At 44.5% G+C, this 14539-nt stretch overlaps 1 protein-coding gene across 3 annotated transcripts in view; it reads right to left on the bottom strand.

Annotated features, from left to right (window-relative positions):
* RUBCNL (rubicon like autophagy enhancer) overlaps nucleotides 1-2904 on the bottom strand; it is a 51633-nt gene extending 48729 nt beyond the window's left edge. Inside the window, exons 1-2 of one of the 3 annotated variants that reach the window (XM_033176926.1) lie at nucleotides 2553-2686; nucleotides 1868-2023 (exon numbers count right to left, since the gene is read on the bottom strand). The gene's annotated coding sequence lies outside the window, so the exon portion shown is untranslated. Of the gene's footprint in view, nucleotides 1-1867; nucleotides 2024-2552 lie in introns of all 3 variants that reach the window. The other 2 variants (XM_033176929.1, XM_033176938.1) reach the window with 2 other exon arrangements.
* Between the last annotated feature and the right edge of the window lie 11635 nt (nucleotides 2905-14539).

The raw sequence follows: 14539 nt of genomic DNA, 5'->3' as shown, positions 1-14539 counted from the left end.
ATGGGTGCTTTTCAACATTATCTGTTAAAAAAAACTTTGAGGTCTAATTTACATTTACTTCTTTTAATAAATATAAAGCTAAGGATCATTGGAATGAATGCATTTTTAAACAATAATTTTTCAACTTAATTGTTGGAAAAATCACATTAAGTGTACAGTTTATCTATTCATTTTCCAGCCTACTGATGACAAAAAGGCTTGAATCTGAAACTTTTTACATTCGGAGAAGTATTTTACTTTCACAGAGCATAATTTATGCTCACTAGAAACAAAGGATTCATTCAATGTAGAATTATTATCACCATGTTACGGGTCAGAAAAGGAAGTAAAGTGATGACCACATAGCCACTCAGCAGCATGCTCAAGTCCAAACTCTGGAACCTTGTCCAGAGCCCCTAGTTTCACCATCCATGTCGCCTCCGTGTGTGGGATAAAACACAATGCAACAGTTAAAATACTCGCACACACAGGACCCAATTCAATATAATTTTTATGCCAATCTGAGAAAAATGAATTACTAGTTGTGTGATTTTGAGCAATGCTCTTAACCTCCCCATGAAAGATGGTGTGACAATGAACAGAATTGTAGCACGTGTATCAGTCTGGTACACAATGTCCTATGAAGGTTAGCTTTATTATCACCATCATTATTATTGCAGAAAGACTTTCAGTTCAGAATAAGACAGCACAGTCAAAGAGACCTAGTTTTATTTTCCAGCTTCTTAACTGAGTCATCTTTCAGCTCCTTTTAATTAAAAAGAAAAACAATCAGAGATCTAATTGGGTATCAGGAAGACACACAATATGACTAACAGGCACTAATATTACTACATTTATAGTCTCTGGAAGGCTGGACATACCTATCCAAGAACTGCCTAAATTGTTACAATAACACACCACGCTAAATCTTCCATGTTAGAAATTCCGTATTTCTCTCCATACTAGAAATAATCGTTCCATATTAGAAATATGAATGTAGATTTGGTAACAAGGGAAACTATTCAAATTTTCCAGTGCTATTATGTGTGCCTTCAGATGGGTGGGGGAAAAATATGTCAGCAAGCAATGTATCCTTTCTTTAATTTTTCACTTATAATCCTCTAAAGATCATGCAAAACAAAAACAAAAACAAAAACCAACAAACATTTACTCTTGGATGTTTAACCTTGGCTCTGACAGAATGTTCCCTGTATAAAAAAACAAGAACTCAGCCAACAATGTTTTAGGAGTTAAACGGTTGCATGAAGACTATGTCCAGTCAAATCTAACCACCCACCCCTCCCCGAGGCTATGACCCTCAATTTTCATCAAAGTTCCTACCAGCTCCCATTTTGTACAGGCCCTAAAGAAGTTAATGAAAAAGGCAAAGTTCCTGTCCTCTGCTGTCACTCAGTAATGAGCAGTTTCATGTGGCAGTGCAGAAACTGGGCTTTGAGAAACAGATGTGTCCTGACACTCTGGACCGGTAATCACGAAAACCCCAGTACTGCCATAAAGATGCTGTCTTAACTCGGCTCCAGACAAGGTTCTGTCGGCGGCCGGCAGTGTTTGAGCTGGCAGCAAATGTGGGGATACCTTCATAGGATACTTTATAGGCTTCAAAACACCTCCCTCCCTTCAAGCCATTAACCTTCTAAACCATACAGTGGGGTACGGCTGGAGTATTCTCCCCCTGAGGCAAGGGAACTGAAGTTCAAGGTTTCTTGACTTGCCAAGATCTCCCCGCTACTTTGGCTTTAAGAAACTGGGTCTAAGAAACTCAAGCTTACGGATTCTCTGTCCTCTGCGCGCTCCCACCACATCTTCAATTCAAAGATCCTTCCAAATTTCATAGAAATAACCTAGTAAGGGCAGCTCTTGAGTATACCTTTTCCTTTGGGTCTTAATTTTCACTCAAGGCGAAATAACCCCTCCTCTGAAAGTTCTCCAAGCGGACAGCATCAAGTTCGCAGGGGATCCATATCAGTCTCAGCAGGTGGACTTCACAAGGGGCGGGTTGGGGGAACGCCCGCCTGACAGTGTCCTGCATGGCAGGGGTGGCGAGAGGGGGGAGTTGCTACGTAGGGCGCTGGGACCAAATAACACGCCGCGATTTCACACTCCAGCCTAGCTCAGTTATGTAGCAAAATGTTTTTCTGTCACCAGATAGCCACGACTTTGGCTGTGTTGAGGACAAGAACAGAGAAAAGACACATCCCGGAACACTGCGCCTGGGAGGACGCAGGACGCAGGCTTTGTAGTCACTGAGAATCCCCCCGCGTAAAAGTGCCCTGAGGTCCCGCTTCTGCGCCTTTCCCGGCCCAAGCCGAACACAGGATCAACCTCACTCTACAAAGTCGGCGGGATTGAAATCCGCCACCCCGCGAGGAGCCCCTTCCCACTGTCTCCAAGGGGTCCCCGACACTAAGATACCTGGGTGTCTCTGCTGGGCACAAACCTCTCTGGCGCCCCTTCCACCATCCCACCTCTCCCGCTGCCCTCCCTTCCCTTTCTCCAACCACCTTCTCCGTCCCACGCCGCTGCACTCTGGCCCCCGGCCCCGCCCGCCTCACCCAGCCAAACCCGAGCGGTGGAACGCTGCGCCGGGTAAACGCTGCGCGTCGGGTCCTCCCTCGCGCGGCTCGGGGCAGCGTTCCGTGGCCACCGCGCTCCCCATAGCAGCAGAAAGGGGAGGGAGGAGAGCTACCGAGGAGGGGACTGAGACGCCCCGACGCCGCCACGCCCCCCGCCCCACCTCCCACACGGGGGCCACCGTAGCTCTCTAGAAGCTCCTCAGGGAAGCCAACAACCATTCCCGCTGCGGCACTGAGTCGCCGCTGAGATGGAAGGAACTATGCCCATGCGCGCTCCTACACCGGTGCCGCGGCGCCCTGGCCCAGCACCACGCACCCATTCGCCCCTCTGCTGGTCCTGGTAGAAATCCCGCCCTGCCCTACCCACGGGGCCAGACGCAACGACGCTTTCAGGGATCAAAGACCTGGCAGAAATGAGTTCCTAACCCCAGATGCCCCAAGCAGCTGTATTGAGCAGTCATACAATTGCCTGAAATGAAGATTGAGTAATCTGACTGAGTCGGCCCTGAAATCGACCTGCAACTTAGCCGGAACGTGAGCTGCCTTACTCTGACCTCTGCTGGCTGCTTCACCTGGAGTCGGAGTCCGACTCATTTAGCACTTCACTGTCCGTGTTAGTTCAGCCTTCACTGTCAGCAACTCGTCACCTTGTCCTCTTGCAGCGAAGGTTTGGAATCCCATCACGGGTGTGCAGCGGTTAGTCCTGAGATCACGGTGGTGCTAGGAGAACCTGCCAACCAATACAGAAAGTTGTCACGAATAGAAACCTAAGCTCTGGCCGGGTGCGGTGGTTCACGCCTGTGATCCCAGCACCTACTTTGGGAGGCCGAGGCGGACGGATCACTTGAGGTTAGGAGTTCGAGACCAGCCTGGCCAACATGGTGAACGCCTGTCTCTACTAAAAGTATAACAATTAGCCGGGCGTGGTGGCGGGCGTCTGTTATGACGGCTACTGGGGAGGCTGAAGCAGGAGCAAACCGGGAGGCAGAGGTTGCAGTAAGCCGAGATGGCACCATTGCAGTCCAGCCTGAGCGACAGAACAAGACTCTGTCTAAAAAAAGAAAAAAGAAAGAAAGGAGAAGAAGGGAAGGAGGGAGGGAGGGAAGGAGGGAGGAAGGCAGGCAGGCAGGAAGGAACTCAAGGGAGGGAGGAAGGAAGGAAGGCAGGAAGGAAGGAAAGGAAGGAAGGAAGGAAGGAGCCAAAGCCAAAGGAAGGAAGGAACCTAAGCCAAGGAAGGAAGGAAGGAAGGGAGGGAGGGAGGGAGGGAGGAGGAAGGAAGGAAGGAAGGAAGGAAGGAAGGAAGGAAGGAAGGAAGGAAACTAAGCCAAGCCCCCCTCTCGCGGTACCCTAACGTCTCCTGGGGAAGGACCTCTGAACTGCCTGCGCTGGTAATGACAGGTAGGTGAACCGGTCCTGGCTTTCTTAGAAGATACGGGTCCTGGCTTTCTTAGAAGATTCCCTGCTGCATAAAACCAAATCCCGTTGCACTTTCCTGGGTTCCTTGACTTTGTCCTTTGTCATTTCCAGGATGGAGCAAAGGCACTGGTAATTTGGGTTTTACTTGCCTGGTACCTCTGGCATGGTGGCACCATGTACTAGTTGCTGCCATCTTCAGATAAAATCTTGAATCAATATGACAAAAGTCAGATGAATACTAGCTGTCAATCACCCTGCTTCCCTTAGGGGCAGCCTGTTTGGAGCCTAGACCAGCTTCAACCTGCAAGAACTCTGGATATTTAGAACATTTAAAATTCCAAATACAGTATCCTAGGAATTCAGGTCAGCTGAAGGCCAATTGGGAAGGGCTTACCTTAAATGAATCAGAAAGAAAAAGGTGTGGGTGTATGCTAACATTTTTTGAGTATCGGGTATGTGCCAGGTACTTTTTCTTATTATTTTAAGCAAATGTATGAACATCCCTGAGAATAACAAATCATTGTTCCCATTTCACAAGGGGGAATCTGTGACTTAGAGAGGTTTAAGTAACTTGCCCAAAGTCACAGAGCTAGTAGGTAGCACAGTTAGGCTTTGAAGTCAGGTGTATCTAACACCAAACCCTATGTCCAATTTCTACCATACCACCAGCAAGATGGAAGAAAAATGAAATAAAGGGACCAGGCAAGAGCCAGTTTCAGGAACATTTAAAGGGAAAGAGGAGTAAGGAGGAACTCAGAGAAAGAATCTTGAAACGAGGAAATGTCGTGCCAGGTAAATCAATGAGTCAAAAACTAAAAACAGCTGTACTAGTTGGCAGATTGGACATAGTCCAAGGCAAGAAAATCATTCTTGTAGGGAGATTAAGATATTTTGGACCAAGATTGTGGGCTTTAGTCATCCTGTCTGAAGCCACTCTGAAATCACCTTTGTCAAAACTGCCATAAGGCAGGCCTAGGCACTATCACATGGACATCCTACTAAATCCCAGTATAGACGCTCGACATCTCATCGCAGATGCAGGAGGTTCACATTCTGAAAGAGCATCTCTAGGACTAAGGAGGAACATTCAAGGACGGAGTTTTCAAGTTAGGAATGCTCACTGGAAGTCTGCTCTGTCCTCTCTGGGATCTGAAAGTAGAATTTCCCAAGCACTAAATGCTGAGGCGTGGGCTTTCCAAGAATTTCCTGAATCGTTAATTCTGAGAATGTCACTGATTATTACAGACGGATCACCATGCAGGAAAAGGAGAGGCTGGTTTGGGTTTTTTTCATGGGGAAGGTGAACTTCCAGATCACAGTGCCCTCTAGGACACAGGGTTTGAAAGTCATGAGCGTCAGGGACAACTCACCGTTTTAGCTGGCCCAGCCGGGCTCCTGCCCAGCACCCCTTCATCACACACAAAGCTCCACTGTGGCCAGGACAGCCTCATAAAAGACCGAAAGCCTAGCAGCTGCCCGCCAAAACCCAGCCAGGCTTCACAAGAAGTGATTTGTGCTGTGAGCAGAGCTTTGACCCTGGTTTTGAACTCAGCTGACAGTCAGCAAAGGGGAAATCAGTCCCTGTACAAAACAGGAAGGAAATGAGATGAAATGAACTGCATTGTAAGCTACCAGAGGGTGCCTAATGGCATCCTCACCACACAGAAGTCCCAGGAAGAAAGACTGATGATTTTGCATGGGGGAGAAGCCCAGACAAGTACCAGGGAAGGAAAGAACCGAGGGAATCTGCATTTGGCTTGGCTGTTTCTCTTCCTCCTTGCCTGTCTGACTTAAACAGCCACTGTCTACAAAAGGACGCATCTGTATGAATCCACTTACATGAGGAACCTAGAATGGACAAATTCATAGAGACAGAAAGTAGAACAGAAGTTGGCCAGGCCTGGCAGGATGGGGAATCCGGAGTTATTGCTTAATGGACACAGAGTTTCTGTTTGGATGATGAAAAAGTTCTGGAGAGAGACTGTATTGATAGTTGCACAATGCTGTAAATGTACTTAATGCCACTGAATTGTACACTGAAAAACGGTTATGATAACACATTTTATTATATTTTACCACATATGTGTGTGGTGTATGTATATTTGTATATATTATTTATATATTTTACATATACATTTATGTAAAATTACACATACACATATATGTATATGTAAAATTGTATGTATATGTAATTTATGTATACATATATATGTAAAAAATATAAATGTATTATCATGATGTAATACTTCGTTGGAGTAAAAGCCCAGGTGAAAGCAATCAGCTGACAGGACGTCTACACATGGAAATTCTTTGCTTGAATTTTTGTTTGTTTGTTTCTCTTTTTAATTTTTATTTATTTATTTTTGAGATGGAGTCTCACTTTGTCACCCAGGCTGGAGTGCAGTGGCATGATCTTGATTCGATGCAACCTCCACCTCCCAGGTTCAAGTAATTCTTGTGCCTCAGCCTCCCAAGTAGCTAGGATTACAGGCATTCACCACCACACCCAGCTAATTTTTGTATTTGTAGTAGAGATGGGGTTTCACCGTGTTGGCCAGGCTGGTCTCAAACTCCTGACCACAGGTGATCTGCCTGCCTTGGCCTCCCAAAGTGCTGGGATTACAGGTATGAGCCACCGCACCCAGCCTTTTTGCTTTTAATTTTTTTTTTTTTTGAGACAGGGTCTTGCTCTGTTGCCCAGCCTGAGTGCAGTGGCATGATCATGACTCACTGCAGCCTCGACCTCCCAGGCTCAGGTGATCCTCCCACCCCAGCCTCCCTAATAATTGGGACTACAGGCAAACAGCACCACACCCAGCCAAATTTTTTAAGTTATTTGTAGAGATGAGGGTTTCCCTATGTTTCTCAGGCTGGTCTCGAACTCCTGGGCTCAAACGATCCTCCCGCCTTGGCCTCCCAGAGTGCTGGGATTATAGGCATGAACCACCACACCTGGCTCTATGAATGTTAATAAATCATTGCCAGGCATGGTGGCTCATGCCTGTAATCCAAGCACTTTGGGAGGTGGAGGTGGGTGGATCTCTTGAGGTCAGGAGTTCCAGACCAGCCTGGCCAACATGGAGAAACTCCATCTCTACTAAAATACAAAAATTAGCCGGGCACGATGGCAGATGCCTGTAATCCCAGCTACTTGGGAGGCTGAGGCAGGAGAATCGTTGAACCCAGGAGGCAGAGGTTGCAGTGAGCCAGGACAGCGCCACTACACTCCAGCCTGAGCAACAGAGCAAGACTCTGTCTCAAAATAATCAAATAAGTAAATAATTCTTAATTTATTTTTCTTTCCATTTAGGGGTGCCAGGGCCCAGCTTTTGGGTTGTTGCAGCTCCTTATTCAGAAGGAAGAGTAGTTATGCTGTTTTACTCTCTGCTCCAGCTGGTGTTAAGTAGCGGGGGGTTTGTGGTGGCATATTCAGAGATGTGGCCCTAAAAGGGACTCTTTACCTTTGAGGACTAAACTCTGATTTTTTTTCTTGCCCAAATTCCTATCTAAGGGGTTTGGGGAGTCATGCCCTACAAATCATAAATTCTCATTAGATGGGTTTTATTTAACCCTGTATGCTGCGACTTACTTTTCAATCTGACTCTGGCATAACATCACAAGACAAGGAAGAAATTCAAAATATTTTACCCCAAAACATGTTTCTTTGTCATATTTTGAAATGGCCCCACAAAGATGTTCTTTGTAGGGGAAAATTTACATCTGTAAAGAATCTCTATTAAAATAGCTAGATCTTTTTCTTCCAGACACTCCCAATCCTAAAGAGATTAAGATCTGAATAGGAAACATTTGTCATCTATTATCTCTAAGGGCAGACACTATAAGACTTCAAAACAACTTTGGTCACCACAATTTTTATCTTAACCTGAACAATCCCTTTCTATGAATCCCAGGTTTTTAGACAAACTCAACCAATTGTCAACCAGAAAATGTTTCAATTCACCTATAACCTGGAAGCCCCACCACCGCCGGCTTTTCATTGTCCCACCTTTCTGGACCAAACCAACTATTTCTTCAATGTATTTGATGGATGTCTCATGCCTCTCTAAAATGTATAAAACCAAGCTGGGCCCTGACCACCTTGGACACATGTTCTTAGGACCTCCTGAGGGCTGTGTCACGGGCCATGGTCACTCATATTTGACTCAGAATAAATCTCTTCGAATATTTTATAGAGTTTGACTCTTTTCGTCCACACCTTCGATATTAAATCTGTGCACTACTTACAAAGAGAGAGGGAGAAGGAGAGGGAGGGAATGAGAGAGAGAGAGAGAGAGAGAGAAATTGAAGAAATTAAAAGGATTGTAGACCCAAGTGACTATTTGCTTCCAGCAGCCAAGATGACCAGATAGGACCATCTCATAGCTTCAGGCTGACCATTATCCCCATGGTAGGTCTTTTCCTGGAAAGGACTGGATGAGGGAATGTGCTCTCGGTCTTACAGATAACAAGAAGTAACCGTTGACTTTTAGTCCTTCCTCCTGTGTCTTCAGTACACAGCTGCCACTTTTCCTCTTTGAAGATGCTCTTAGCTGGACTAGTAGAACCAGAAGCTGCACCTGTCTTATGGTCTACTTTTATGACTAAATATGTGTATAGATAAAATCTGTGGTTCCACATGAGTGCAATGGCAATCTACCGTTAGAACTAAAAACATTAAGTTGTTTGTACTCTGTCTTGCCCACTGGGTTGTGGAGCCAGGAAAACGTTACTGATTCTTGAATTTCTTCCCCATGCCCTATCCAGAACCTAGCCACATACTTTGTATACTTTAGGTGGTTCATAAATATTTTTAACTGCTCACATGGCTTGTGTGGTATGATTTGAATGCCATTCTGCAAAACAGGAAGACATTAAACTAAGATCCCATGCTTGGAAACAGTTAATACATTCAAAGTTCAAAGCCTTCATCTAACATTTATAGTGTTGTCTGTAATCTCAACCTAATTTTCAGTCTCTTCTTTCAAGCCTGCCTCAAATACCCTAAAATCCACAATGGCCACCAATTGTTTTGGGAACATTCTCCATTTTCCTACCCTTGTACCCCAAGTCATGGACCACATCTTATATTCTTCACATGTACTTCCTGGTGTTGACCCTATACTTCAGTGTTTTGTGCCTGACACTTCCTTTGTTTTTGGGGTAGCCTTGTAGCCCAGTTTAGACAACCCCAAGTCATTTCCACATGAAATGTTTGATAAGGAAAGGCTAAAAGACTCAGATAAAATCTTAGGTGGCTGGTATGAATTTTATTCCATAACTCTGGTATCAAAAAAAAAGTGACATTACCTTATTTTTCTAAAACCTCTTCTAACTCAAATTAAATTGACCTGGTATTTCCTACTTGAGTAAATGAGAAGCAATGGAGTCTGTCATGTGTTGGAGAGCCTTACTCTTACCTCCCTAGAGCTTCTTGAAAGCCCAGGTGCTTATGGAACATCCAGGGAAAGATTTCTGGTCTTTGTTCCATCATTATCACTGCAGAAGTTCCCATTTTCAAAGCCTGTGTTAATTAGGAAGTTCTATCAATCTATGCCCAGTGTAGGTACAGGGATCCTTTGCCAAGCCCCTAGAGGTTTAATGGCTCAGCATCGAAATGCTACCCTTTCAGAGAGTCTCTTCCTCATTCAAACACCTTCTTCAAACTTCCCAGCAAAACAAACAAACAAAAAATCCCTCTCCCTTATCTCCTACCTGAAGAAGGTACCTCCCAATCAGGCAACTCCTGCCTCTCTGCATACCATATCCTAGAGACAAAAAAACTAAAGACAAAAATCTTGAACTCTACCCCTTGGGACTCCCAGTCCTGCTGGCTGTCTTTTGGGAGGGGGGAGAAAAGAGGTCTCATTGATTCAGATTTTTCCACAAAGCAATAAGAACAAAACAAATCAATTTCTTAATTATCAGCAGCCACAAAATACAAATTAACTTCTCAATAAATTATCCTGCCACAGTAGTTCAAAAATTCTAATGCACTGGTACAGTGAATACCAATGGATACTGCTCTGTGACCTAAACAGAGGTTGCATCTCTCTGTAAAGTTTATAGATCCAGCTTCTCTTGCATCAATTCACTTCACCAACCATTAAACTCATTCAGCTTAATGCGATACTCTGATTTTATGCTCACCAAGCCATCTACTTAAAAGTGGATTTTCTATGCCAATTTGCCTATAGAAAGAGAAGGAATTTATAAGTGAGAATATGCAGTGTTTGGTTTTCTGTTCTTGTGTTAGTTTGCAGAGAATGATGGTTTCCAGCTTCATCCATATCCCTGCAAAGGACATTAACTCATTCTTTTTTGTGACTGCATAGTATTCCGTGGTGCATATATGCCACATTTTCTTTATCCAGTCTATCATTGATGGGCATTTGGGTCGGTTCCAAGTCTTTGCTATTGTGAATAGTGCTGCAATAAACATTCATGTGCAAAGTGGGAGTTGAACAATGAGAACACACGGACACAGGGTGGGGAATATCACACACCAGGACCTGTGGAGGGGTGGGGGGCAAGGGGAGGGAGAGCACTAGGACAAATACCTAATGCACGTGGGGCTTAAAACCTAGATGACAGGCCAGGCATGGTGGCTCATGCCTGTAATCCCAGCACTTTGGGAGGCCAAGGTGGGTGGATCATGAGGTCAGGAGTTCAGGACCAGCCTGGCCAAGATGGTGAAACCCCATCTCTACTAAAAATACAAAAATTAGTTGGGCGTGGTGGCATGTGCCTGTAATCCTGGCTACTTGGGAGGCTGAGGCAGAGAACTGCTTGAACTCAGAGGGTGGAGGTTGCAGTGAATCAAGATTGCGCCACTGCACTCTAGCCTTGGTGACAGAGTAAGACTCTGTCTCAAAAGGAAAAAAAAAAACCTAGATGAGGGGTTGATGGCTGCAGCAAACCACCCTGGTACATGTATACCAATGTAACAAACCTGCATGTTCTGCACATGTATCACAGAACTTACAGTATAATTAATAAAATAATTTCTCTCATTAACATGTTTGCAAAGACCCTAAATAAAATATTAGTAAAGCAGCTGGGGGTGGCAGCGGGCATCTATAATCTCAGTTACTCAGGAGGCTGAGGCAGGAGCATCGCTTGAACCCAGGAGGCAGAAGTTGCAGTGAGCTGAGATCACGCCATTGTGCTCCAGCCTGGGCAACAAGAGTGAAACTCCAACTAAAAAAAAAAAAAAAAATAGTAAAGTAAATATAGCATTGGAATAAAAGAGAAAATACACCGAAAAAAAAAAAAAGGAGAGAGAAGACATTTACCAACCAGTATGGACATTCCCACCAACTCCAGTCCCCTAATGTTATATTTTTATAGCACATAGTAAGTAATTATCATTCTTACTTATATATTAATCTCTAGTGAGTTTGGTCCGATTACATCAGACCTGTAATAAGTGGAATAATGGTCCCCCAAAGACGTCCACATTTTAATCCCAGGAGCCTATAATTATGTTACATGGTAAGGGGGAATGAAAACCGCAGATAGAATTAAGATTGCTGGGCTGGGCATAGTGGTTCAGGCCTGTAATCCCAGCACTTTGGGAGGCCGAGGTGGGTGAATCACTTGAGGTCAGGAGGTCAAGACCAGCCTGGGCAATATGGCGAAACCCTGTCTCTACCAAAAATACAAAAATCAGCCAGTCTCATAATGCAGTCTTAAAAATAAATAAACAAAAATTTAAAACAAAATATTTTTTAAATTTTTTTTAAAAAATTAAGGTTGCTAGTGAATCAGCTGGCTTTAAAATGAAGAGATTATCCTGGGTTATTCATATGAGCTCAATGTCATCACAAGGATCCTTATAGTAAAAGAGAGTCAGAGTCAGAGTGATTCACTGTGACAAAATTTTCAACAACCATTGCTGCCTTTGAAAAAAATGGAAGGAGGCCATCCATGAGGCAAAGAGTATGGGCAGCCTCTATAAAGTGGAAGAGACTGGGAAACAGATCCTCCCAGAGCTTTCCAAAAGGAACACAGCCCCACAGACACCTTGATTTTAGCCCTGCTAGGCTCATTTCAAACTTCTGGCCTCCAGAGCTATATGATAATACATTTCTATTGGTTTTGTTTGTTTGTTGGTTGGTTGGTTTGATTTTTTTGAGGTAGAGTCTCACTCCGTCACTCAGGCTGGAGTGCAGTGGTGCAATCTCAGCTCACTGCAAACTCCGCCTCCTTGGGTTCAAGCGATTCTCCTGCCTGAGCCTCTCAAGTGGCTGGGATTACAGGCACATGCCATGATGCCTGGCTACTTTTTGTATTTTTAGTAGAGACAGGGTTTTACCATGTTGGCCGGGCTGGTCTCAAACTCCTGACCTCAAGTGATCCGCCCGCCTCAGCCTCCCAAAGTGCTGGTTTACAGGCGTGAGTCACCATCCCCAGCCATTTCTATTGTTTTAAGCACTAAATTTATAGTTCCTTGTTACAGCAGCAATAAGAAACTCATGGGACCCTGAGAGCCTGGATTATTTTGGTTGCACTGACGAAATATAGTTTCCGGATTTCGTATACCTGCCAAGTGGTTTCCTGGACTCACCTGAAATATCTCAATTCTTTTCTTTTTCTAATTATCCAAGTGCTTTGAACATAATATAGGCTCTTTTTTTTTTTTTTTTTTTTTTTTTTTGAGACGGAGTCTCGCTCTGTCGCCCAGGCTGGAGTGCAGTGGCCGATCTCAGCTCACTGCAAGCTCCGCCTCCCGGGTTTACGCCATTCTCTCGCCTCAGCCTCCCGAGTAGCTGGGACTACAGGCGCCCGCCACCTCGCCCGGCTAGTTTTTTGTAGTTTTTAGTAGAGACGGGGTTTCACTGTGTTAGCCAGGATGGTCTCGATCTCCTGACCTCGTGATCCGCCCGTCTCGGCCTCCCAAAGTGCTGGGATTACAGGCTTGAGCCACCGCGCCCGGCCGTAATATAGGCTCTTAAAAATGTCTGTTGAATCAATGAATTTTGGCTAACTATGAAGTCTGTGAGTCATGGCTGGTGTGTTTTTGAAAGTCTGAAAACTTTTAGGATTAACCATTTCTCTCTCTATGAGTTGTGAATAAATGCCTCTAATATCAATGTGATGTATCATTTCACATGTCACCGGGATAAGAGGATGCCCAGATAGCTGGTCAAACATTATTTCTGGGTGTGTCTGTGAGGGCGTTTCTGGATAAGATGAGCAGCATTTGAATCTGTGAACTCAGTAAAGTAGGTTGGCCCTCCCCAGTGTTGGGGGGTATCATTCAATCCCTTGAGGGCCTGAATAGAACAAAAGACAGAGGAAGGAAGAATTCGCCCCTTTTTCTCCGTCCCACTGCCTGAGCTAGGACATCTCATCTTATCTACTGTGCCCTTGGTTCTCAGCCCTTCAGACTTGGATTTCCTTATGCCATCAACCTTCCCGGGTCTCCAACTAGCAGACAGCATATTGTGGATTTCTCAGCCTCTGTAACCTCCATAGTCATGTGAACCAATTTCTCATAATAAATCAACTTCTCAGCCAGATGCAGTGGCTCATGCCTGTAATCCCAACACTTTGAGAGGCCAAGGCGGGTGGATCACCTAAGGTCAGGAGTTCGAGACCATCCTGGCCAACATGGTGAAACCCTGTGTCTACTAAAAATACAAAAAGTAGCCAGGTGTGGTGGCGGGCCTCTGTAATTCCAGCTATTCAGGAGCCTGAGGCAGGAGAATCGCTTGAACCCAGGAGGCAGAGGTTGCAGACCGAGATCGTGACACCGCACTCCAGCCTGGTGACAGAGGGAGACTCCATCTCAAAAAATAAAATAAAATAATAAATAAATAAGTAAATATTTCTCTCCCTCATATATATAATATATAGATATGTATGCAAATGTACATATACATGTATACATATATTATGTGTATATTATATATACACACAGAATTATTATGTGTATATATATACATAATATGTATACATATACATATGCTTTTGTGTATATATACATACACATATACACAATGTATACACAAAAGCAAAATGAGCAAAAGTCCTCAATTTCAATATCCTATTGGTTCTATTTCTCTGGAGAATCCTAAAAATCAAGAAACTGTAGTTAAATTATATGGACTTAACAGCAAATTTGTGATGATAATACCTCACTCTTTTTTCTTCTTTCGGGGAAAATGTGAATTCATTTGAAAATCAATGCCTAGTCTTAGCATACAGTAGTGACTTTCCCCAGAGGAAACTTTCTTTTTTTTTTCTTTTAGACAGAGTCTCACCCTGTCACCCAGGCTGGAGTGCAGTAGCACCACTTTGGCTCACTGCAACCTCCGCCTCCCGGGTTCAAGCGATTCTCATGACTTAGTCTCCCGAATAGTTGGGACTACTGGGGCACGCCACCAAGCCTGGGTACTTTTTTGTATTTTAGTAGAGACGAGGTTTCACCATGTTGGCCAGGCTGGTCTGGAACTCCTGACCTCAGGTGATCTGCCCACCTCGGCCTTCCAAAGTGTTGGAATTACAGGTGTGAGCCACTGCGCCTGGCCCAAGAAGCTTTATTTCTA

This window comes from Trachypithecus francoisi, unplaced genomic scaffold, assembly GCF_009764315.1.
Source record: "Trachypithecus francoisi isolate TF-2019V2 unplaced genomic scaffold, Tfra_2.0 Lachesis_group18, whole genome shotgun sequence".
NCBI lineage: Eukaryota > Metazoa > Chordata > Mammalia > Primates > Cercopithecidae > Trachypithecus > Trachypithecus francoisi.
The sequence above is the reverse complement of the archived record's forward strand: the minus strand, read 5'-3'. Positions and strand labels throughout refer to the sequence as shown.